The 27,021-nt window shown below is 39.8% G+C and overlaps 1 long non-coding RNA gene across 1 annotated transcript in view; it reads left to right on the top strand.

Moving 5' to 3' along the window:
• LOC148004286 (uncharacterized) overlaps positions 1-27,021 on the top strand; it is a 68,065-nt gene that overhangs the window by 40 nt on the left and 41,004 nt on the right. Inside the window, exons 1-2 of the long non-coding RNA XR_015627920.1 lie at positions 1-472; positions 7,380-7,485. The exon at positions 1-472 is cut by the window's left edge and continues 40 nt beyond it. This is a non-coding gene — a long non-coding RNA (uncharacterized LOC148004286). The remainder of the gene's footprint in view (positions 473-7,379; positions 7,486-27,021) is intronic.

The following is a 27,021-nucleotide window of genomic DNA, read 5'->3' as shown; positions in this document are numbered from 1 at the left end:
CTGCTCCCAGACCCGGTGAGAGAGAGACCCAACCGCCTGGTCAGGTGGGCACTCCTGAGGCTGCAGAGCGGAAGAGACCACCAACACTGCTCACCCCTGCCCACATCCCTGGCCCAAGAGGAAACTGTATAAGGCCTCTGGGCTCCCGTGGGGGAGGGCCCAGGAGCGGCAGGACTTCTGCGCCTGAGACACCGCCGGAACCTGAAAGAAACAGACCGGATAAACAGTTCTCTGCACCCAAATCCCGTGGGAGGGAGAGCTAAACCTTCAGAGAAGCAGACAAACCTGGGAAACCAGAAGAGACTGCTCCCTGCACACACATCTCGGACGCCAGAGGAAAAAGCCAAAGACCATCTGGAACCCTGGTGCACTGAAGCTCCCGGAAGGGGCGGCACAGGTCTCCCTGGTTGCTGCCGCTGCAGAGAGCCCCTGGGCAGCACCCCACGAGCGAACCTGAGCCTCGGGACCACAGGTAAGACCAAATTTTCTGCTGCAAGAAAGCTGCCTGGTGAGCTTGGGACACGGAAGCAGAATTTCTCTAGGAGGCACGGTCTGTGTTTACCGGAAGTCCCACACCCGCGGATCCCGGCCCCGCAGCAGCTCTCTGCTCCCAGACCCGGTGAGAGAGAGACCCAACCGCCTGGTCAGGTGGGCACTCCTGAGGCTGCAGAGCGGAAGAGACCACCAACACTGCTCACCCCTGCCCACATCCCTGGCCCAAGAGGAAACTGTATAAGGCCTCTGGGCTCCCGTGGGGGAGGGCCCAGGAGCGGCAGGACTTCTGCGCCTGAGACACCGCCGGAACCTGAAAGAAACAGACCGGATAAACAGTTCTCTGCACCCAAATCCCGTGGGAGGGAGAGCTAAACCTTCAGAGAAGCAGACAAACCTGGGAAACCAGAAGAGACTGCTCCCTGCACACACATCTCGGACGCCAGAGGAAAAAGCCAAAGACCATCTGGAACCCTGGTGCACTGAAGCTCCCGGAAGGGGCGGCACAGGTCTTCCTGGTTGCTGCCGCTGCAGAGAGCCCCTGGGCAGCACCCCACGAGCGAACCTGAGCCTCGGGACCACAGGTAAGACCAAATTTTCTGCTGCAAGAAAGCTGCCTGGTGAACTCAAGACACAGGCCCACAGGAACAGCTGAAGACCTGTAGAGAGGAAAAACTACACGCCCGAAAGCAGAACACACTGTCCCCATAACTGACTGAAAGAGAGGAAAACAGGTCTACAGCACTCCTGACACACAGGCTTATAGGTCAGTCTAGCCACTGTCAGAAATAGCAGAACAAAGTAACACTAGAGATAATCTGATGGCGAGAGGCAAGCGCAGGAACCCAAGCAACAGAAACCAAGACTGCATGCCATCATCGGAGCCCAATTCTCCCACCAAAACAAACATGGAATATCCAAACACACCAGAAAAGCAAGATCTAGTTTCAAAATCATATTTGATCATGATGCTGGAGGACTTCAAGAAAGACATGAACACACTTAGGGAAACACAGGAAATCATTAATAAACAAGTAGAGGCCTACAGAGAGGAATGGCAAAAATCCCTGAAAGAATTCCAGGAAAACACAATCAAACAGATGAAGGAATTAAAAATGGAAATAGGAGCAATCAAGAAAGAACACATGGAAACAACCCTGGATATAGAAAACCAAAAGAAGAGACAAGGAGCTGTAGATACAAGCTTCACCAACAGAATACAAGAGATGGAAGAGAGAATCTCAGGAGCAGAAGATTCCATAGAAATCATTGACTCAACTGTCAAAGATAATGTAAAGCGGAAAAAGCTACTGGTCCAAAACATACAGGAAATCCAGGACTCAATGAGAAGATCAAACCTAAGGATAATAGGTATAGAAGAGAGTGAAGACTCCCAGCTCAAAGGACCAGTAAATATCTTCAACAAAATCATAGAAGAAAACTTCCCTAACCTAAAAAAAGAGATACCCATAGGCATACAAGAAGCCTACAGAACTCCAAATAGATTGGACCAGAAAAGAAACACCTCCCGTCACATAATTGTCAAAACACCAAACGCACAAAATAAAGAAAGAATATTAAAAGCAGTAAGGGAAAAAGGTCAAGTAACATATAAAGGGAGACCCATCAGAATCACACCAGACTTCTCGCCAGAAACTATGAAGGCCAGAAGATCCTGGACTGATGTCATACAGACCCTAAGAGAACACAAATGCCAGCCCAGGTTACTGTATCCAGCAAAACTCTCAATTAACATTGATGGAGAAACCAAGATATTCCATGACAAAACCAAATTTACACAATATCTTTCTACAAATCCAGCACTACAAAGGATAATAAATGGTAAAGCCCAACATAAGGAGGCAAGCTATACCCTAGAAGAAGCAAGAAACTAATCGTCTTGGCAACAAAACAAAGAGAATGAAAGCACACAAACATACCCTCACATCCAAATATGAATATAAAGGGAAACAATAATCACTATTCCTTAATATCTCTCAATATCAATGGCCTCAACTCCCCAATAAAAAGACATAGATTAACAAACTGGATACGCAACGAGGACCCTGCATTCTGCTGCCTACAGGAAACACACCTCAGAGACAAAGACAGACACTACCTCAGAGTGAAAGGCTGGAAAACAACTTTCCAAGCAAATGGTCAGAAGAAGCAAGCTGGAGTAGCCATTCTAATATCAAATAAAATCAATTTCCAACTAAAAGTCATCAAAAAAGATAAGGAAGGACACTTCATATTCATCAAAGGAAAAATCCACCAAGATGAACTCTCAATCCTAAATATCTATGCCCCAAATACAAGGGCACCTACATACGTAAAAGAAACCTTACTAAAGCTCAAAACACACATTGCACCTCACACAATAATAGTGGGAGATTTCAACACCCCACTCTCATCAATGGACAGATCATGGAAACAGAAATTAAACAGTGATGTCGACAGACTAAGAGAAGTCATGAGCCAAATGGACTTAACGGATATTTATAGAACATTCTATCCTAAAGCAAAAGGATATACCTTCTTCTCAGCTCCTCATGGTACTTTCTCCAAAATTGACCATATAATTGGTCAAAAAACGGGCCTCAACAGGTACAGAAAGATAGAAATAATCCCATGCGTGCTATCGGACCACCACGGCCTAAAACTGGTCTTCAATAACAATAAGGGAAGAATGCCCACATATACGTGGAAATTGAACAATGCTCTACTCAATGATAACCTGGTCAAGGAAGAAATAAAGAAAGAAATTAAAAACTTTTTAGAATTTAATGAAAATGAAGATACAACATACTCAAACTTATGGGACACAATGAAAGCTGTGCTAAGAGGAAAACTCATAGCGCTGAGTGCCTGCAGAAAGAAACAGGAAAGAGCATATGTCAGCAGCATGACAGCACACCTAAAAGCTCTAGAACAAAAAGAAGCAAATACACCCAGGAGGAGTAGAAGGCAGGAAATAATCAAACTCAGAGCTGAAATCAACCAAGTAGAAACAAAAAGGACCATAGAAAGAATCAACAGGACCAAAAGTTGGTTCTTTGAGAAAATCAACAAGATAGATAAACCCTTAGCCAGACTAACGAGAGGACACAGAGAGTGCGTCCAAATTAACAAAATCAGAAATGAAAAGGGAGACATAACTACAGATTCAGAGGAAATTCAAAAAATCATCAGATCTTACTATAAAAACCTATATTCAACAAAATTTGAAAATGTTCAGGAAATGGACAATTTCCTAGACAGATACCAGGTATCAAAGTTAAATCAGGAACAGATAAACCAGTTAAACAACCCCCTAACTCCTAAGGAAATAGAAGCAGTCATTAAAGGTCTCCCAACCAAAAAGAGCCCAGGTCCAGATGGGTTTAGTGCAGAATTCTATCAAACCTTCATAGAAGACCTCATACCAATATTATCCAAACTATTCCACAAAATTGAAACAGATGGAGCCCTACCGAATTCCTTCTACGAATCTACAATTACTCTTATACCTAAACCACACAAAGACACAACAAAGAAAGAGAACTTCAGACCAATTTCCCTTATAAATATCGACGCAAAAATACTCAATAAAATTCTGGCAAACCGAATTCAAGAGCACATCAAAACAATCATCCACCATGATCAAGTAGGCTTCATCCCAGGCATGCAGGGATGGTTTAATATACGGAAAACCATCAACGTGATCCATTATATAAACAAACTGAAAGAACAGAACCACATGATCATTTCATTAGATGCTGAGAAAGCATTTGACAAAATTCAACACCCCTTCATGATAAAAGTCCTGGAAAGAATAGGAATTCAAGGCCCATACCTAAACATAGTAAAAGCCATATACAGCAAACCAGTTGCTAACATTAAACTAAATGGAGAGAAACTTGAAGCAATCCCACTAAAATCAGGGACTAGACAAGGCTGCCCACTCTCTCCCTACTTATTCAATATAGTTCTTGAAGTTCTAGCCAGAGCAATCAGACAACAAAAGGAGATCAAAGGGATACAGATCGGAAAAGAAGAGGTCAAAATATCACAATTTGCAGATGATATGATAGTATATTTAAGTGATCCCAAAAGTTCCACCAGAGAACTACTAAAGCTGATAAACAACTTCAGCTAAGTGGCTGGGTATAAAATTAACTCAAATAAATCAGTTGCCTTCCTCTATACAAAAGAGAAACAAGCCGAGAAAGAAATTAGGGAAACGACACCCTTCATAATAGACCCAAATAATATAAAGTACCTCGGTGTGACTTTAACCAAGCAAGTAAAAGATCTGTACAATAAGAACTTCAAGACACTGAAGAAAGAAATTGAAGAAGACCTCAGAAGATGGAAAGATCTCCCATGCTCATGGATTGGCAGGATTAATATAGTAAAAATGGCCATTTTACCAAAAGCAATCTACAGATTCAATGCACTCCCCATCAAAATACCAATCCAATTCTTCAAAGAGTTAGACAGAACAATTTGCAAATTCATCTGGAATAACAAAAAACCCAGGATAGCTAAAGCTATCCTCAACAATAAAAGGACTTCAGGGGGAATCACTATCCCTGAACTCAAGCAGTATTACAGAGCAATAGTGATAAAAACTGCATGGTATTGGTACAGAGACAGACAGATAGACCAATGGAATAGAATTGAAGACCCAGAAATGAACCCACACACCTATGGTCACTTGATTTTTGACAAAGGAGCCAAAACCATCCAATGGAAAAAAGATAGCATTTTCAGCAAATGGTGCTGGTTCAACTGGAGGTCAACATGTAGAAGAATGCAGATCGATCCATGCTTATCACCCTGTACAAAGCTTAAGTCGAAGTGGATCAAGGACCTCCACATCAAACCAGACACACTCAAACTAATAGAAGAAAAACTAGGGAAGCATCTGGAACACATGGGCACTGGAAAAAATTTCCTGAACAAAACACCAATGGCTTATGCTCTAAGATCAAGAATTGACAAATGGGATCTCATAAAACTGCAAAGCTTCTGTAAGGCAAAGGACACTGTGGTTAGGACAAAACGGCAACCAACAGATTGGGAAAAGATCTTTACCAACCCTACAACAGATAGAGGCCTTATATCCAAAATATACAAAGAACTCAAGAAGTTAGACCGCAGGGAAACAAATAACCCTATTGAAAAATGGGGTTCAGAGCTAAACAAAGAATTCACAGCTGAGGAATGCCGAATGGCTGAGAAACACCTAAAGAAATGTTCAACATCTTTAGTCATAAGGGAAATGCAAATCAAAACAACCCTGAGATTTCACCTCACACCAGTGCGATTGGCTAAGATCAAAAACTCAGGTGACAGCAGATGCTGGCGAGGTTGTGGAGAAAGAGGAACACTCCTCCATTGTTGGTGGGATTGCAGACTGGTAAAACCATTCTGGAAATCAGTCTGGAGGTTCCTCAGAAAATTGGACATTGAACTGCCTGAGGATCCAGCTATACCTCTCTTGGGCATATACCCAAAAGATGCCTCAACATATAAAAGAGACACGTGCTCCACTATGTTCATCGCAGCCTTATTTATAATAGCCAGAAAATGGAAAGAACCCAGATGCCCTTCAACAGAGGAATGGATACAGAAAATGTGGTACATCTACACAATGGAATACTACTCAGCTATCAAATACAACGAGTTTATGAAATTCGTAGGCAAATGGTTGGAACTGGAAAATATCATCCTGAGTGAACTAACCCAATCACAGAAAGACATACATGGTATGCACTCATTGATAAGTGGCTATTAGCCCAAATGCTTGAATTACCCTAGATCCCTAGAACAAACGAAACTCAAGACGGATGATCAAAATGTGAATGCTTCACTCCTTCTTTAAATGAGGAAAAAGAATACCCTTGGCAGGGAAGGGAGAGGCAAAGATTAAAACAGAGACTGAAGGAACACCCATTCAGAGCCTGTCCCACATTTGGCCCATACATATACAGCCACCCAATTGGACTAGATGGATGAAGCAAAGAAGTGCAGACCGACAGGAGCCGGATGTAGATCGCTCCTGAGAGACACAGCCAGAATACAGCAAATACAGAGGCGAATGCCAGCAGCAAACCACTGAACTGAGAATAGGTCCCCTATTGAAGGAATCAGAGAAAGAACTGGAAGAGCTTGAAGGGGCTCGAGACCCCAAAAGTACAACAATGCCAAGCAACCAGAGCTTCCAGGGACTAAGCCACTACCTAAAGACTATACATGGACTGACCCTGGACTCTGACCCCATAGGTAGCAATGAATATCCTAGTAAGAGCACCAGTGAAAGGGGAAGCCCTGGGTCCTGCTAAGACTGAACCCCCAGTGAACTAGTCTATGGGGGGAGGGCGGCAATGGTGGGAGGGTTGGGAGGGGAACACCCATAAGGAAGGGGAGGGGGGAGGGGATGTTTGCCCGGAAACCGGGAAAGGGAATAACACTCGAAATGTATATAAGAAATACTCAAGTTAATAAAAAAAAAAAAAAAAGAAATGTATATAAGAAATACTCAAGTTAATTAAAAAAAAAGAAAAGAAAAAAAAAACAATAACAATAACAAATAAAAAATGTTGAAAAAAAGACTAAAAAATACCGAAAGAGAGCAAAAATGTCTTGACCATGACCATGGGTATGCATATATATACACACAAAGAAACCAAATCCCAAAACATGGAGTCTGTTTTGTGTTGGGCAATTACTTCTGGTCATGAGGCCTGCCCTGGAGTGTGGTTGATATGCCCAGTGTCACTCTGTTGGAGAAAACAGATTTCCCTTTCCCATATGGTATCAATTGCAAATAGCTTCCTGGAACTCTGTGTCCACTTCCTCTTCTCCATGCTGAGATTTTGTCTTGTTTGAACTTGTTACAGATATTGTGAATACTGAGAATGAGTTTTCTTGAAGGCCAAATGTAAACATATTTGCAAAAGAGAGGTCCATGGAAAATAAAACTTTCATCCATATATAAAAATGGAGGTAAGCAAAATACAGATTTCCAGAGTAAGGTTTTAAGTATACAGACAGCTCAGACAAAGGCAGTAATTCTTTCCACATATCGCTCCTGTTTTAATTTTAATTAAAGTGAGTTTCAAGGTTAGTCCTGATCTCTGGTTGCACTTTAATTATCCTCCCAACATTGTCTGTCTGTGTTATGATCCCTTTAACAGGCAGGAGGAAATAGACATTTAATTAACCAGATGCCACTCAATAAATCTTAAGTGTTAGTCTCTGTATCAGAAGAGCAAATGCAAGCCAGTGAAAAGAGAGTCTGGATTTACCATGATTAATGTGATATAGTTTAGAGTTATTAAGACAACTGATGCTCTCTAAAGTAAAACCAAGAATGTACTTTAAAATTTGAGGTACAGAAGAGGTTCTTTTGGGTTGATAAGCAGCACTGTGAGTGGAAAACTAGATAATAATGATTTTCATCTTTGTACTTATCTATTGCTTTTTTTAAATTTTATTTGTTCTAAGGGTGGCATTTTCTTCAAGTAAAGGAGGCTAATTAGAGTTAGGTTCAATAAGACAAACTTGAAAGATGCCTGGCAGTTAGTTTAGTTAATAGACATCCTTTTTCTTTTCAAATGAAACCCCAATTTTTTGTTGATTTTCTTCCTGGGCATATTTCTTTCAAGGGATGCTGGGCTCTTCCCCAAGCAAGACTATTCATAACCACTTAACTTAAAGAAATATAATAATTGGATCACATAATAAGAGTATGTTTAATTTTGTAAGAATATCAAACCATTTTCCAAAGAAACTGTTCATAATATATTACTACCACATTGAATAAGAGCTCTCATGCACCCATCAAAGTGGTGGCATTCATTGCTCCAAGCAATTGGTAGGATCGCATGCAAATTTTAAAGCACAGGTCAATGACACATGAAGGGAAATTTACTGATGGCTTTGAGAAGATTTGTTTTATCTCTAAAAGGAACATAAAACAAGGTAGACATACTTAATGCTTCATGGAATACTTTCAACTGAGCAAATGTCTTGAGGCTAAGAAGAGAAGTGAGCCTCATAGCTGAAATAATGGGAAAATTGGATAACACAACAGAAAATAAAGGATTTTTTTTGGATGACATTGTTGAATTGCTCATCCCTTCAGCTCATCCCTAGAACTACTTATAGCCAGACTTGTAGCTGAATGATGACAATTCTTGTGTTATAAACTTAAGGCTGTCATTTTCTACTTTGCAAAACAAAATGAAAATAAAAACAAAACAAAAACAAAAACAAAAAACCTACTTGGTACAAGGGTTACTATCTCCAGAGTTTTATTTAACCACATACCCTAGCTTGATTTATCCCCAATTTCATTCTTTGAACTCCACCAAAAATGATCTTTCCAGTGTTTGCTGGAATCTCACATTCTATGTGAAAAATCTTCTCTAAACTTCACTTAAATAGTCCTTTCCCTTCTCTCCTGAAGTGCTTTTCAAACTTTAATGTTCTTTTTTCTTTATTTTTCCTTGTATTGAGAATAGATTCTTTTTCTCATATAATGTAGACTCACTCTACACTCTACTCCTTCCAGTCCCTCCCCGTTTCCATCCAGATCCATCCCTCTTCTCTCCCTCATTAAACAACAAATGGGCTTCTAAGGAATAATAATTAATAATAATAATAACAACAATAACAATAATAAACAAAAACTAACATATCAGAATAGGTCAAAACAAACAGAAACAAAGGAAATATGAGAAACAGATAACAGACCCAGAAACCACTCATCCACACACTCAGGAATCCTGTAAAAAGCACTAACCTAGAAGCTACAACATAATTCCCAAAGACCTGTAGGAGGTGGGGAGGGGGATTGAGGGACAGAAAAAATAATGTAAAGTAAGAATAAAAAATAAAGAATAAAATGAAATAAGGAACACCCTCGCAGTACTTTATGAGATAAGGAACCTTCAAAGATTCCCTGGAGTACCGTTTCTGTTGACCATCTACTGCTGGGATTGTAACCTACCCTTCAGAATAGTTTGTTTTCCCAGAGGAAAACTCCAAATGTGTTTGGAGGAAACTAAATTTTCATTTGCAAGTGGTTATCACTTGGAGATTGTTCCTCAGTTGGGGATGAGGGCACGTGTCCACTTATTCTTTTCAGCTCTAGGACTATCCTATCTGGTGCAGACCTGTGAATGGTTCTGCCTCGGTCTCTCTGGATTCAAGTTATTCTGCTCAGGATCTTTTTTCCTAGTTCTATCCATTTACCTGCAAATTTCATTAATAAAAAGGCTGAGTAATATTCCATTGTGTAAAAGTACCACATTTTCTGTATCCATTCATCTGTTGAGGGATATCTAGGTTGTTTCTAGTTTCTTGCTATTACAGACAGAGCATCAGTAAACATTGCTGAGCTAGCGTCTGTGGTAGATGAAGTGTCGTTTGGGTATATGCCCGAGAGTAATATAGCTGGATCTTGAGATAAATCAAGTTTCATCTTTCTATGAACTACCACAGTGGTTTCTCTGATTTCCTTAGTGGTTGTACTGGTTTTCAGTCTCACAAGAAGTGGATGAGTAATCCTCTTATTCCACATCCTTGTCAGCATGAGCTCTCAATTGTTTTTATTAATATTAGTCATTATAATTGAGGTAACGTGTCAAAGTAGTTTTGATCCCTATTTCCTTGAAAACTAAAGATGTTGAACATTTAAGTTGTTTCTCAGACATTTGGTTTTCCTTTTTAAGATGTCTCTCTTTAGGTCTGTACCCATTTTCAATTTGGTTTATTTCGGTTTTTTGATATCTAGCTTTTGAGACCTTTATATATTTTAGATATTAGCTCTCTATTGGATGTGTTGTTGGTAAAAATATTTTCCCATTCTGTAGGATGCTGTTTTGTCCAAACGATGTGTATGTCTTAGTCAGTGGTCTATTGCGTGATGAGATATCATGACCACAGCAGCCTTTAAAGAACAAAGCCCGTAATTGGAGCTGGTTTATCATTTCAGAGATTTAGTCCATTCCCATCTTGATGGGGAGCATGGGGGCATGCAGGCAGACACAGTGCTGGAAAAGAAGCTAAGAATTATACATCTGGATCCACAGGCAGCAAGAAGAGAGACACTGGGTGATATACTCTCTCCAACAAGGGCACACATACTCCATCCAGCAAGGCCACACCTCTTAATTCTTTTCAAGTAGTGCCACTCCCTGATGATCAAGCATTTAAATATATGAGCCATAGCGGCCGTTCTTATTCAAATCACTAGAGCATCTTTTGCTGGATGGAAGTTTCTCAGTTTCATGAAGTCCCATTTATTAACACTCAATCTTAGCGTATGTGCTATCAGTTTCTTTGCTATTGAGTCAAGATTATTGCCCATTTTTTCTATCATATTCAGTGTATCTAATTTTATATTGAGCACTTTAAACTATTTTGGAATTGAGTTTTGTGCAGGGTGATAAGTATGGATCTATTTGGATTCTTCTACATGCAGATATCCAGTTTGACCTCACCATTTGTTGATGATGTTGCCTTTTTTTCAGTATACTATACATTTCAAGCTTCTTTATCAAAATAGGGTATACATATGTATGTAGATTTGTGAATGGATCTTTAATTCAATTCCATTAATTGACATTGTGTGTGTGTGTGTGTGTGTGTGTGTGTGTGTATGTGTGTGTGTGTACCAATACTATGCTGCTTTAATTACTATAGCTCTGAAGTACAGTTTGAGGACAAAAATAGTGAAAAACTCCAGCAGTTTTTTTTAAATCAGGATTGTTTATGCTATTCTGTATGTGTGTGTGCAAGAGGGTGTGCATGGGCACATGTGTGTGCCCGTGTAAGTGTGTGTTTCCATATGAAGCTGAAAATTGTCCTTTAAATATCCATGGAGAGTTGTGTCTAAATTTTGATTACATTGACTCTGTAGATTGCTTTTGATAGGATGACCATTTTTACTATATTAAGACTATCGATCCTTAAGCACGGGAGGTCTCTCCATCTTCTGATATCTTCTTTAATTTCTTCAATGTCTTAAATATTTATTATACGAGTCTTTCACTTGCTTGGTTGGAGTTACTCCTATTTATTTTAGATTATTTGAGACGGTTGTCAAAGCTGTTGAGTCCCTAATTTCTTTCTCAGTCTGCCATTTGTTCTATAGCTTTCAGGTGTGCTGGCAAGGTCTCATACTAGTGTCTAGTATGAGATCGTTCTTTGTATGCAGGCACTGAGTACTATGAACATGCCTTCATTGTGTCCCATAAGTTTGGGTATAGTGTGCCTTCATTTTCCTTTAATTCTAGGATATCTTTAATTTCTGTCTTGACTATTATTATTCAATCAGAGTAAGTTGTCAGATTTCATGAGTTTATACGCTTAGGCTGTTTGTTGTTGATACCCAGTTATGATCCACGGTAGCCATATGGGATCCAGGGTACTAGTTCAATTTTCTTGTATCTGATGAGACTTATTTTGTGCCCAAGTATGTGGTTCTTGAGAAAGTTTCATGAAGTGCTGAGAAGAAGATATTTGTGAGTGAGTGAGTGTGTGTGTGTGTGTGTGTGTGTATGTGTGTGTGTTGTGTTGTGTCTATATTTGTGTGGTGGTTTGAATAGAAATCAACCTCATAGACTCATGTGACTGGATGGTTGGCCATAGTAAGTGGCATTATTAGGAATTTGGAGTAGGTGTATGTGGCCTTGTTGGAGAAAGTGTGTGACTGTGAAAGCAGGCCTTGAGATTAAATACACTCAAGCTATGCCCAGTGAGGTACACAGTCTCCTTCTTTATGCTTGTGGATCAATATGTAGAATTCTCAGCTCTTTCTCCAGCACCACGTCTTCCTGATAGCCATGCTTCTTGCCACAATGATAATAGACTGGACCTCTGAGACTGCAAGCCAGCCTCAAGTAAATGTTTTTCTTTATAAGAGTTGCCTTCGTCATGGTGTTTCATTGTAGGAATAGAAACCGTAACTAAGAACAAACGAAACTCAAGACGGATGATCAAAATGTGAATGCTTCACTCCTTCTTTAAATGAGGAAAAAGAATACCCTTGGCAGGGAAGAGAGAGGCAAAGATTAAAACAGAGACTGAAGGAACACCCATTCAGAGCCTGCCCCACATGTGGCCCATACATATACAGCCACCCAATTAGACAAGATGGATGAAGCAAAGAAGTGCAGACCGACAGGAGCCGGATGTAGATTGCTCCTGAGAGACACAGCCAGAATACAGCAAATATAGAGGCGAATGCCAGCAGCAAACCACTGAACTGAGAATAGGTCCCCTATTGAAGGAATCAGAGAAAGAACTGGAAGAGCTTGAAGGGGCTCGAGACCCCAAAAGTACAACAATGCCAAGCAACCAGAGCTTCCAGGGACTAAGCCACTACCTAAAGACTATACATGGACTGACCCTGGACTCTGACCCCATAGGTAGCAATGAATATCCTAGTAAGAGCACCAGTGGAAGGGGAAGCCCTGGGTCCTGCTAAGACTGAACCCACAGTGAACTAGTCTATGGGGGGAGGGCGGCAATGGGGGGAGGGTTGGGAGGGGAACACCCATAAGGAAGGGGAGGGGGGAGGGGGATGTTTGCCCGGAAACCGGGAAAGGGAATAACACTCGAAATGTATATAAGAAATACTCAAGTTAATAAAAAATTATAAGCCCGTGGGGAAAAAAAAAAAAAGAAGAAAAAAAAAAAAAAGACAATCTCTTAGGTCCATTTGGTTTATAACCTCACTTAGCTTCAGCGTTTCTCTGTTTAGTTTTTGTCTAGGTAATATGGCTGTGGATGAGACTGGGAAATTGAAGTCTCCCACTATCTGTGTATGAAGTAGCATATGTGCTTTAAACTGTGGCAGTGTTTCTTGTATGAACCTGAATGCCCTTGTCTTTAATGCATAGATTCTAAAAATTCCACAGATAGTGGGATTAATTTTGGCTTGAAATTTATTTTGTTGGTTATTAAAATGGCTATGCCAGCTTCTTCTTAGGTCCATTTGCTTAGAATATTGTTTTCTATCTATTTACCCAGAGGGAATGTTTATCTTTGATGTTAGGTGTATTTTGTGGATACAGCATAAGGATGGTTCCTGCTTGTTTGGGATTTTTTATCCATTCCATTAGTTTGTGTCTTTTTATTGGGGAATTGAGACAATTGATGCAGAGAGATCCTAGTGAACGATGTTGATTCCTGTCATTTTGCTATTGTAGTGTGTTTGTGTTTCTGAGTGTGTGTTTTCTTTTTTAAAAATATATGTTTTTAATTGTACTTGTAACGTATGTTACCTGCATGCATATCTGTGCACCACATGCATGAAGTGTGCGCACAGACCTGAAGAGAGCTTCAGATCCTCTGAAACTGGAGTTACAGACAATTTTCAATTGCCATATGGGTGCTGGGAACTGAACCCAGGTCTCCTGGAAGAGCAGCCTGTGCTCTTACTTACTGAGCCATCCCTCCAGCCCCAAGTATGTATTTTCTAAAGAGTTACGTGAGAATCTTGTGAAAATTCTTATTCTGTTTCCATGGGTCTGGGATGGTTTTGGGACTCTGTGTTTGTAAGAAGCCCTCATAGGGTAAGGATAGCAGGTATCTGGGGTCTGCACTTTGAGTCAAAGATCATTTTTGTCTAACATTTAGATTTGGAACTACTCCACATGTTACCTTGCATTTTATTTAACTTTCATTAGGAGCTAACACTTCATCTTTCCGGCCAGATTGAAATGTTTTGAGGACAGGATTTCTTTTTTTTTATTTCACAAGAACACTCAACGCAATGTGCTTAATAAAGAAGGGATGTCTGAATTAATGAACAGGCCCAAGTAATAACCTTTTAGCTCGTAACTGGATACACTAAGTACTTGAGACACTAGGAAATCAGAAACTTGGTTTTTCCCACACCACCAGTAGCAGAGAAATAGAAATTGTTTAAAAAGAAGCAGCTAGAAATTGTAGAACTGAAAGATGATATCATCTGAAGTTGAAAAGTCCATGGTGAAGGCTAAAAGGTTGGGCATGCATATGGTAGAAGACTCTGTCCATTTTGAAGGCAGATCCTTTAGATTCAATGAGATAATTCCCTTGTATAAACCATCTTTTGAACCTCTGAAGTGACCACTGTGTTTCTCTGAAACATAATTATCTTTGTAAGAACCTAGGAATCCAATAATTTTGGGGAGGGACTTTGAAACTCTGGAAAATCCAAACTGTGTGTAGGCTTATCACTATGCCCACACAGTAGTTAGAAGCCTTTATAAAGTTCAGAAGAACAACGCTGACCAGGGAATTTATAAGTGTCTGTTGGCAGTCATATTGGGAAGCCCCAGAACACACAGATTCCACTAACCTGATTAGATCAGCTCCAGTCTTACCAGCCTTGAGAATCCAATTAAGTAACACCCAGCTTAGTGTGATTACTTCCTATACAACAGAAATCTCTTATACTGCTGGAAGAAAAGGGAAAACTTAACCAAGCACTGCAGGGATTGTAATATGCCACCTTTTCCACTCCACCTACAATGGTGATGTCAGTCAGAACTAAGAAAGAGCTTATTTTGTGGAAATATGAAGTGTAATGGTGATGTCAGCCAGAACTAAAAAGGAAACTACTTAGTGGAAATATGAAGAGGAATGGGAGCTTTATATTTTTTTCAGAGTAGGTCCATGACATGTCTTTATGTGTTGCAAAAGGAGAAGAAGATTTCCAATGGTGAGTCACGGAGATACCACTGATGTTATCAAAGCGAACAATAGTGACATACAGACGACAAGGACCTCTTTCACCCACTGATATCTTACTTCTGTACTAACCCTTCAAAAAATCAGTCTGTAATTTAAATCTACTCATGAGGAACAATTAGACAACTAGTATCAAAGCTGTATACTAGTTAAAAATCAGGTCATGAGAAATAACAATTGAGAAACTGTAAGAAAATAAAGAGCAATGATGACTGGATGCAATGTGTCATCCTATGGTAGAAAAAATATTTATTTCTTAAGAACATTAGTAGACTTATTCATGAAATTTGACTGAATTCTGTAAATGGGATAATGCCATTGGATAAACAAGGAGGGACTTTTTGAGTTGTTTTGATTGTTGGGATGGGTAAATCAACACCTTTCTTTTGGTTGATAAATTTTAGTTTTAATTTCAAGGTACAATAAATTAGGGAGAACAGAGAGTTCCCATACATGCCCATTCTCAGGGTCCCTCACCTCTCCCTGCCTCTTACACCCAGGGCTCTATTTCTCAGGACAGATGAGTCAGTGTTGACGCCGCCTTATAACCCTGAAGCCCCTGGTTTACATTCGTTTACTCTTTGTGTGGGATGGCCTAAGCATTTTGACAAAAGCATAGTGGTAGGCACCTGCAATTTCCAAAACACACCGTAGTTTCATTACCTTAAGTATCCTGAGCTGTATTTTGTCTTCTTTTCCATACAAACGCAGGCAACCATTGGCCTTTCTACAGTCTTCACAGGTTTTCCCCTTTAGCATGTCATGCAGTTGGAATCATATAGTATTTATAGTATTCTGCTTTCAGATTAGCCTCTTTCACACAGAAATAGTGATGGTGGCCTCTTTGCATTCTGTAGCTTGGTAGCTCATTTACTATTCAGGGTAAATGATGTCCCATTGTCTGGCTGTGCCAAGTACACATTTTTGTTCATTTGCTGAAGAACAACTTGGTTAAAAGCTTTATCAATTACCACTAAAGTACCCATGGGCATTCCTTTCCAGTTTTTAATGGATATAAGTTGTTGACTCATTTAGGGAAAATATTAAGATGCTAATTCCTGAATCATATGAAAAGAGCAAATGCAGTTTTAATAGAAACTATAAAGCTGTCTTTCATGGTATCTTTTTCATGTTGCATTCTCACTAGCATTATGCAGAGTCCCTGTTCTTCATTTTTGTCAATATTTGGTGTTTTCAGTATTTTGGATTTTAGCCACTCTAATGGATCCGTGCTTTGTAAAGAAATACGAACTGAAGCATTTGGTTAAAAAAGGGCAGAGCACAATGAGTTTGAGACTCTTTCCCACTTTCTCTTTTGGAAAGTAGAGGAGAGAGTACTTCCTGGTTGTCAACTCAAAATAATCCTTGTGCCAGACTGGTGTATTTAGGGAGACATAGTCTATCCTTCACTCCAGAACTTTCTTTGGAGGTTTACGCATTTTCTGTGACCATCTTCCTGAAAGAAGGAGAGATTTATAGAATACAAATCCATCGATGTTAATAGTTGGTTCTTTGAGGGAGGAGGTAGTCTGCAGAAAAGTTTGAAATTCCTGGCTTCTAGGCTCCCTCATTTTCTTTCTTTCCTATTCCATCTATGAGACTTTCCATAACCTGTTTGCCATATTGTCTCAGGTCCACACTCTTCTCTTTTTGTCAAGAGCATGACAACACATTAATGTTAACCAATGCTAATGTTTTGGATAAAAAATAATGAAAATTATTTGTTAAAGTAAAGAAGTCAAAAAATTAAATATAATTAAATTATTAGCATTTAGAAAATGGTTGTTTGACTAGTAATTGAAAGTTTGGTTTGAAAGAATAGTTTCATTGGTTTTAATTGAATAAACAACAGTAGATTTAATGACTTAGAATATATGAAATATCCTTAAAGTTTGTATCTCAATCTGAGCAAGAAGACAATTATCATTAATATGGAATAAATCATTGATCTCACATGTTTTGGGAAGAAAATAAGTTGTATTAAAGCAATTTTATCAAATCTTTTAAATGTACATTTTCACTTTTTATCATGACACAGCGTGCATAGCACACAGTTTATCACTTTATCCATTTTAAGTGCAATTCAGAAATTGTATTCCACAATATTAAATAATTTTGCATTGATGTTAGGGCAGAACTTCTTGAGAATTTTTTTTATATTTTCCTTTTTACCAAGTTTATTTTAAACACTTTAATTCTTTTCCTTTCATAATTCTATGAATGAATTATGGCAGGAAATTAACTAGCTAACTGCTTGACTGCTTCGGCTTGCCCCAAACTCTCATTTTTTGGCAAAGGGATACCTATTAACTTGCAAATAAACAAATCAGCAAAATCGTTAAAAAAAAAGGGCAGAGCAATATAACACATATATATCTCAGGAAAAGTGTGTGTGTGTGTGTGTGTGTGTGTGTGTGTGTGTGGGTGGGTGGGTGTGTGTGTGCACGCGCACGCATAAATGCATGTGTGTGTGTTTAGCATACCAGGCACTCATACAGTAATAGATGCTAGTACTGATTTACCTGATGTTTCCTAATTTCATCTGTTTTTTATTCCTCTTCATCTCGACTTTTTTTGTTTTACATCAAGAATAACATTAATAGAAAAATATTAATACTATGGTTAGGATTTAGAAAAGGAAATAAGAGAAATAATTCTATTTCTTTTGCCTCTAGCCATTAATTCTAGAATAGTCATTTCCAAACTTGGTACTGGTTGGAATAATCTAAGGAGTTAGAAGAACATTGATACATGTTGTATACTATTTATTCAAAATAAAAATCAAGGCAAAGTATAGCAAAGTTTTGAAATCCCATTAGTATTGTTCAGATTGCAATGTAATAAAGGAACTGCAATGCGACATTGAGGAGCTATCATTTTATAGAATTTTTACGTGATATCAAGAAAGGTATTTGGGATTTTCCAAAAAGGGCTCAAAAATACTCCTTCCTTTTCTAAGTGAATTCCATATTGGGCCAGCTTTTCTTAAACTATTCCAGTCAACACAATACATAGCAACATACTGGGGATAGTTGCATATGTTGGAATTCAGTTCTATATGCTCTCTGCTATTGCTCACTTTAAAGAAATTTGAAAAATATTAAACAATGCCAGTATCTGCACAATTTGGAATGTGTGTATAATTTTAAAACTAACAAATGTGTCCTTTGTGCAAATACTTAATAAGTTTCTTACTGTAACTTTAGTGAACTATTAAATACATACACTTAAAAAATTCCTGGCATAACATTTCAATGGTATGATTCATATAAACAAATTCTTCTGGGGGCTTTTAGTAAGTTTCCCGAATGTAACTGGATATCAAAATATGCTGAAATGTTAATATTCTCCTGAGAGAACCAGACACAGCCTTCTAGCATTCCATGGCTTTTGTGGATTGGATGGGGATTAATGAAGATTGGGTTTGGGTACTTGAAAGGTTATTTCAGGCAGAGAGATTAGTGTGAGCTAAAGCACAGAGCCGTGAGCATGTGGAGGAGTTTGGGGAGTCGTGTGTAGTCCTTTTCAGTTGAGCAAGTGTCTGTTAAATGCCCTTCGTGGGACGGCTCATGCTGCTTTCCTAGTGCTGGAGACTAAGACATCTCTCTGCCTTCAAGCTCACATCCTCACAGGGGACAGGCCAGCTAGATGCTGAATGGAAAGGCATTCAGTCAAAGATACAATTTCAACATTATTTTCCTATTTTTTCTTTTTCTGAAGAAACAAATTTTCTTTTTTTTAAAGATTTATTTATTATATATAAGTACACTGTAGCCGTCTTAGTTCACACCAAAAGAGGACATCAAATTCCATTACAGATGGTTATGAGCCACCATGTGGTTGCTGGGATTTGAATTCAGGACCTCTGGAAGAGCAGTCAGTGCTCTTAACCACTGAGCCATCTCTCCAGCCCTGAAACAAATTTTCTTAATTTGAGAAAAAATTTTCACTTACCTTGGACCGACTATGAAGCCTTCGGACTTCATTAAGCAGCCTTTAGTGGCTTCCTCCACTTTTCTTTATGGATATTTTTCTCTTTACACAGCCTGTCTTACACAGAAGAAGATAAAATCCTTCAGCTGATATATGAGGAAGTTATGTCCATTAAAATTAATGGGCACTGACCCTGCACTGAGGGAAGGGGGTACTTCAAAAGTCAGTTTACACGGTGTTCTTTGTTACACTTTCATTGCTGGATTTCTAGTTCAATTATGCTTAATGAATTGTATTATAGGCCCTGTTTCTAAGGTTAGTGACATCCAATATGCTTTCAGGTCTGTTTCATGTCTTTGGCTGTCCAGAGCAATCTTTTAGAAGTGGAATTAACCTCATTGTCTGTGATGTTTAGACAAACTTAATGGTTTCCAATAGAGTTCAGTGGCAAGGTTTCCACAAGAGAATCCAATTAAGAGACCAATAACGGAGAACAGATCACTTATTGCTTGTAAAAACATGTGACTTTTGGCAATAAAATGCTATACAGTATTCATTTAAATAACATTTCAGTTACAGAAGGAACACAAAAAGCCCACAATGTTCATGGCTGGAGGACACGACTCTTTATGTGACATTCTGTGAGTTGTATATGGTCGTCAATAAATCTTGTTTCATTAAAGGTTATTCATCTTCTTCTCAATAAAACAAAGCCATGCAGAAACCCTAGAACATGATGACAAGTCTGTGTTATTGACTACTGACTGGCTTCTGGCTACAAGCTGACCTTACCTTAGTTTGGCTGTGGCAGCCTTTCTAACACTCTCAGCTCCTGCCTGGGGCTGCCATTCGGAAGCAGCTTATGACGCTGGCCATCCTCTGCTGTTCTCTGCCACTTCCTTGGCATTAGGCTTCCAAAAGCTTGAATAGAATCTTGTGTGATTCTGAGGCAATATTTTGACAACTCAGAAGAATTACTTGGATGGACTTTTGTAGTTGCAGCATATACTTTAGAAGGACTCTTGAATGGCTTTTCTCTCAAGCACAAGAACACTATCTGGTGATAAAAGAATCTCACTCTCCCCAGAGCTTTGTTCATAGTATTTCCTGTTGTCACAACTGTCCCACACACCAGGACTATGTGAGGAGTTTGTTGGAGCCTCTCTCTGACAGCTCTTTGTGGGGAGTATTGTGGTCATTAACTTTCCTTTTTGTAGAGGAGAAAGTGAGACTGGGAGAAGCTAAGTAATGGTGTGAAACTGTACAGACTATGAACTGAGTTGGACTGGCTCCCAGCTTGGGCATTTGGTGACTTCACCCTTCGGTGCATCACGGGGGAAGCAGAATCGAACCGATCCCAGGAAGTCACAAGTCATTTACCATGAGGAGCTGCCTGTGAGAACCCCAGAACGCTACTCTGATTTCAGTCTCTTTGCCTCCACTCATGACGGGAGCTCATAGCCAGGAGGAATTCATGGATCTGATGAGTATGTGTGATGCCCACTCTCTCTTTTGAAAACAGATTAAATATAAGCAACAAATTTGTGAGAAGGAGTGTCATACAAACTTCCAGAGTTTTCCCAGCAAGCTTTGTGGAATTATTTTTCTCAACAAATGTTAATTATTTTTTATCTTTCCACCATTTTGGACACAGTGTGGTTCAGGCTTTGCAACAGATACAGTCAGTTATGATCATATTCAGACCACATGGCCTATGTGATAGGGCAGGGAGAAGAAACCTTCCTGAGCCTCCGTGACCTGACGAGAGCTCTTCATGGTGCTTCCTCACAGGAATGTTGTGGTGTTTTATGAAACTTCAGCCCAGCAATGCATCAGCAACACACATCATGAATGGTACTGCTAATTACTTTCAGCAATGATCAACTGATCACTCTGAATTTCTGAGAAGTTAATTAAGAGCATTGTTCATTTACGTGATATACACAGTAATAATCAACCCTCAGGAACTTTGGTTTTAGTCACCAGCTAAATACATGCACTTTCTTTTCAATGAAAATTGGGCTTCATTGACCCTGTGATCTGTGAATAATATTTTAGTTTTATACCCTCATACTGACATGTTATTATGAAATTCCCTAGCCAAAAGATGAAAGCTATTAATTATACATTGTCTTTTTCTTTTTTTTTTGCAAGCAGTATCTTTTGTTATGGCTTTTTTTATACCAAAGGATCTGCTAGCTGAGGTGTTACTGTGCTGCTCCAAGCACAGAATGTGGGCCCTTAGGTCTGAGGAAAGGAGGGCTGCCACATTCTAAACAGATTCAAAGCCTAGAGCATTGGAGCACCCGACAGGCTACACATGCAGGTGTCTAACTCAGTACAGTGCCCTGCACATGTTCTGCCCTCGTTTTTCTTACTTCTAAAGCACCTGCTTTATTCTTTGTACAAGAGTCCTCAAAGTGAGCATGATTTTTGTCCTGAGACTGAGTAGTTCACACTGCCATGCTGTGGCCTCCCTTCTCTGATCTATTGAAAAGCATCTTCCCTTCTTACACTTGGTATCACTGTTTCAGTGGATGCCCTCTTTCATCTGATTACAGGGGCTGTTAGACTGCGGGTCCAAGCCACTCCTACTGCATCTCCAATATTGCAAGGGACTGGCATCAGGAACCAGCATGGGTGTAAGGTGTTATGTGGGCTGACAGCTTAATTCAAATATGGATTCACTGTTTGTTTGAGCTCTTTGCTCTTTTACAGCACACACACACACACACACACACACACACACACACACACACACACCCACCCCTTGGCCCAGTCCCTATTCAAACAATGGCAGGTGTGGAAGTTGGAATTGGAGTTATATTTACACACACTGTAAAGTGCTAAAGTTCCAAACTGAACAGCTGCCTGTCTTCGTCAATGTTCCATTGCTGGGAAGAGACACCATGACCATGGCAACTCTTATAAAGGAGGTCATTAAATGAGACTTGTTTATATTTCAGATGTTCTTATCGTCTTGGCAGGAGCATGGGAGCACACAGGCAGACACGGTGCTGGAGAAGTAGGTGGGAGTTCTACATCTGGGCCTGTAGGCAGCAGAAAGTGACAGACCTGGGGCTTGGAATGGGACTTTTTGAAACCTCGATGTCCCTCCTCAGAGACACACTTCCTCCAACAGGGCCGTACCTCCTAATCCTTTCAAATAGTGCCACTCTCTGGTGACCAAGTATTTTAATCTATGAGCATGTACGGGGCAATCATATTTAAACCACCTAAATACCCAAAGGCAATCATTTTCAACCTTCCTATGATATGACTTTTCAATACAGTTCATCATGTTGTGGTGAGCTCAGATCACAAAATTATTTCATTGCTACTTCATAACGGTAATTTTGCTAGTTATGAATTGCAATGTAAATATCTGATATGCAGGATATCTTAATTTGTGATCCTTGTGAAAGGGTGGCTTGAGCCTCCCTCAAGGGGTTGCAATCCACAGGTTCAACCTGCTGCCCTATGGGAATCTACATACAATCTATAAGGTTTAACTGTAAGATATATTACAATGCACAAAATCTCTAATAGAAATGTGTTGCGAAACACAGCATAAACAAAGCGTAAAAGCCTGTTTGCTTTTCCTTAACATCCAGTCTTGGGGTGGCTGTGCATAGAAGTCAAATCTCAAAAGCAAAGACGGTGACAGGAAGAAACAATTCATGATGGTTCTTTGCAGTTCAACAAAGACCTTTTTTCTGAGTAGGGCATTCTGGATTCAGTTCCTCGGGGATAAATGCAATGGCCATTGTTTGGCCTGCTAGGAGAAATGTTCCATTCTCGCTCTAGGGAACTGCAGGTGTTTGATTTTAAACATTTATATGTTGTAGATTTGGGGAGGGGGCATGGGGATGCTAATGGAAATAAGGAATGTGCACATCCATTCAAAATATATAAAAATACTCTTTGCGCGGCACCCTTCCAATTACAAGATCTCTGCTGAAGCCAGTCTGGCAGATTTATTTTTATGTTGCAATTATAGCATGAGGTAAAATTTAAAGCTACCAGTGTGTCTCCTGACTCAGGTGTTAGATGCACAGAAATGGACTCCCACAGTCTTATAAATCAGAGGGATGATTTGTGATAGCTTTTACCAAAGCTTGTTTTCAGAACTTGGGGGCCTTCTTGGTCATATATTTTTATGAATATGCATCTCCCCTCCTGCTGGGGTGGCTGTGTGGGTTCCAGTTAATTTGCTGTGGGAGTATTAATGGGCTCTTTTGGTATTGATTTCAATCACAGTGTGAACCACAGCCTCTCTCATGCCTTTGTGCTTCCTTCCTCTTTTGTTCTAAGACCTGACCACTTAGCATTTAGCACCACCACCACCATCGTGCTAACCAGCTTCTTCTAAAGTCTGCTAAGAGGCGTTAGAGCTGAGACTCTCGTAAGGGGAACATCATGTTCTCATGCGCTAGTGTTTTAGAGATTCAATCTAAAAACTGAGATTTTCAAGCTCAGTGTGGTTTGGTTCTTTCAATCTCTTGGTCCTTGGCATCGCATCCTAAAACTAAAAGCATTCTAGCTGTTTTTAATTCATAGATTTTTTTTCGCTTATTTGAATTGTAGATCGGAGATTTTACGAAATTTTTGTTGTTTGCTTAGAGTTAGAGATTTCGAAAGCCTTCTTACTCCGTGAAGTGGAATCCCCACACTTTCTACTCACAAATCTGTATTACTTGTGGTTCACTTCTTCCCTCAGATGAACGTCTTGAAGAGATGGGTTTTGAGAATTTCATAGGTGTATATGTTGAAAAATAAATCGTATATATCCCCAATCTCCCCCATATCTTCCAACACTTCCCCCTTTCTTCTTCATCCCTTCCTCTCTTCATCCCCTCCCTTCTTGTCTTCCTCCTTCCCCTCCTCCTCTTTCATTTTGTAATCTAAGTCCAATTAGTGCTGCCCATGCATATGTGGACGTGGACCCTTTGTTGAAACATGAAGCATGGGAAATCTACCAGGGCCACATCCCCATAAGGAACGATCTGCCTTCCTCCTCAGGTCTCAATACTGATAAGTCCTCAGTAAAGGGTGGGGCTGGCAATTGGCTTTTTCCTCCATGTCAGAATTCAGGCTGGCTTGGCCTTATGCAGGTCTTGTGCAGAAAATTCCAGCTGTTACTGAGTTCATAAGTGCAGTGCTCATGTTCATTGCCATGTTCAGAGGATGGCACTTTACAGCACTCTTCCCTAACCTCTGGCTCTGTTTCCTGAGCCCTGGTGCGTAGAATTGATTCGATGTCATATTTGGGACTAAGTACTCAGTCTCTTGTTCTCATTTTGACTGATTCGGCATCTCTCTGTTCACTGAAAAAAAAAAGAGCTTCTCTAACTAAGGTTGAGAATAGACTAGGTCTATGGGTTTAAGCATGAATATTTAGAAAATTTTAATTAAAAAGTAAGCTATAGAATATTGGAACTTAATTCACTGTCTTTATGTGACATATGTATTTTGTTTGCTTGTCCTTGTTCTGTTTGAAACAGGGTCTTTATAGTCCAGGCTGGCTTTGAACTTGCTACACAGTTAAGGGTATTCTGAAATTCCCCTTGCTTTTAGTACCCAAGTGCCTGTCATCCTAGTGGAAGTTTACTCCAAGTGATGCCATTTATAAGTAGGGAGCAGGGGGTGGGAGGAACCAACTCACAGGATGGTTACTGCTTTGTTTATCCAAGCAGGTGTCCAGTTCCTCCAAACTGTATGACTGGGCCAACAATAGCTCTAAGTAGAATATTTCAAAGGTTATTGTAAACATTTTAAGAAGAAAACAGAAATGGGTCCTTTTAATCAAATTTAGCAACAAAGTCATTGTCACAAAAGACAGTTATACAAATTGTCTTATATTACTAAGAGCATCAAAGTGCTTACACACACACACATGCACACACACACACACACACACACACACACACACACACACACACCCCACTGTTGATTGTCAGTATGGCTGTCATTTGTAATGATTCATTATAATGGTATTCCAGCGGGTTGATGGTAGTAACATTTTTCCAGAGGGTTGATGGTAGTAACATCTTGGATACATATTCATGCTTAAAAATTGATTCTAGAAATAATTTCCCAGCCATACACAATCATTGACTTTAAAATAGTCTCTATACACAAATTTACTAATGTCAAAATTAGTCACTAAAACCTGTTTAGATGGAATCCACAGATATTTGCAAAGTTAAGTTGTATATATAATATCCTTTTAATATAATATTCTTTTATAAAAAGAACAATGGCCAGTAAGTAAGCTGACAGAGTAAAAAAACTCTGCTTTAAGATTGTGCTACACTGTTACTGTGGTGTGTTTGCAGACAGGAGCTTACCATGGCTGCTCTCCAAGAGGCCCAGCAACTTAGTCAGATGCAGGTACTAGCACCCAACCAGTGGACAGAAGCCAGGGATCACTGTGGTTGAACTGGGGAAAAGTTGGAAGATGAGGAGGAGGGTGTTCCCATGGGAAGACTATCTCAACTGACCTGGACCCCAAGATCTCTCAGACACTGAGCCACCAAGTAGGCAGTATACACCAGGTAATATGAAGCCTCACACATATACAGTAGAGAACTGCCTGGTCTGGCCTCAGTGAGAGAAGATGTACCTAACCCTGGAGGCCCCAGGGAGTTGGGTGGTCTGGTGGGGTGGGGGTGCTCATCAGAGGGGCATCCTTTTGGAGATGGGGGTAGGGGAGGTATGGGATGGGGAGCAGCAGACCAAAAAGGGGATGATGACTGAACTGTAAAAAAATGGATTAAAGAATTTTTAAAGAAAAGATTGGGATACAAGTGCTTGTAATAAAATTTCCCTTCTAAGCCTGGGAAGTTTTGAAAGTGTGAGAGAGAACTATGCTGGGCCCAAGGGTGTTAATTGGTACTTTCCCAGGCCTTAGACTATGTGAGGATCCTAGTTAGTGCTCATAGAACAGTTAGTAACCCAGCATCACAAATTATTTGATGGAACAATCTTAGTATGTATCGTATTCATTTCTTCATTTCTTTTTTTAGTTTTTATTTTAGCATGATGTGTGTATGTGTGTACCTATGTGGGTATGTGTACATATGAGTTCAGCTGGCATTAAAGGAAGCTGTGAGTGGCTTGAGTTGGGTACTGGGAACAGAACTCTGGTCTTTTATAAGAGCAACGTGCACTCTTAATTAATCTCTACAGCCCCTAATACATACATGCTAAGTGCTTTCAGATATTCAAGTCCCTTGGTATTTTTAATATGTGTGAGTGTCATATTTGGATTATGAAGTAAAGAATTTTAAATCAGATTGGAAGTGGAAGCCATGTGTATACAGTTAGTTTGAATGCTTTATAATGTTGCCCTAAACTCATCAAAACACAGTGTGAGATATGTGGGTACTGCTGAACCTTCAATTCCCAGGCCCGCGTTCCATTCTTCATCGTCCGTTCTGAGCTCCCTGCTTCAATCTGTCTTCCTGTCTGCTCTCTGGGCCTCAGTGTTGCTCATTTTGGATCTGCTTCCTGATTTGGATCCCACCTGCCTTCTTAGACTGCGGCTTCCTGATTATATCTTCTTCTTTTGTCCTCCCATCTGAACAGGGCAGGGCCTCCCTGTGCCTCTCCCCTGGAAAATGCGAGCTTCGTACTTGCTTTGTGGGTTTCTTTTTAGCCTTTTACAGCATGAATTAATTTTATTTGCATATATCCATGGATTTGCTAGTGTGAGGGAGTTTGTTTATTAGTCAATTTTCTTTTCAATGGTATATTTAAGGTTTTCAAACCACAGCTGCAACTCATTTTGAGTTTTATTATGTGTTATAATTTTACTTTAAATTACACCATGCATGCTGAGTTCTCTCCCATTTTAAC

This window comes from Rattus norvegicus, chromosome 8, assembly GCF_021556685.1.
Source record: "Rattus norvegicus strain SHRSP/BbbUtx chromosome 8, alternate assembly SHRSP_T2T, whole genome shotgun sequence".
NCBI classification, from domain to species: Eukaryota; Metazoa; Chordata; class Mammalia; order Rodentia; family Muridae; genus Rattus; species Rattus norvegicus.
The sequence above is the reverse complement of the archived record's forward strand: the minus strand, read 5'-3'. Positions and strand labels throughout refer to the sequence as shown.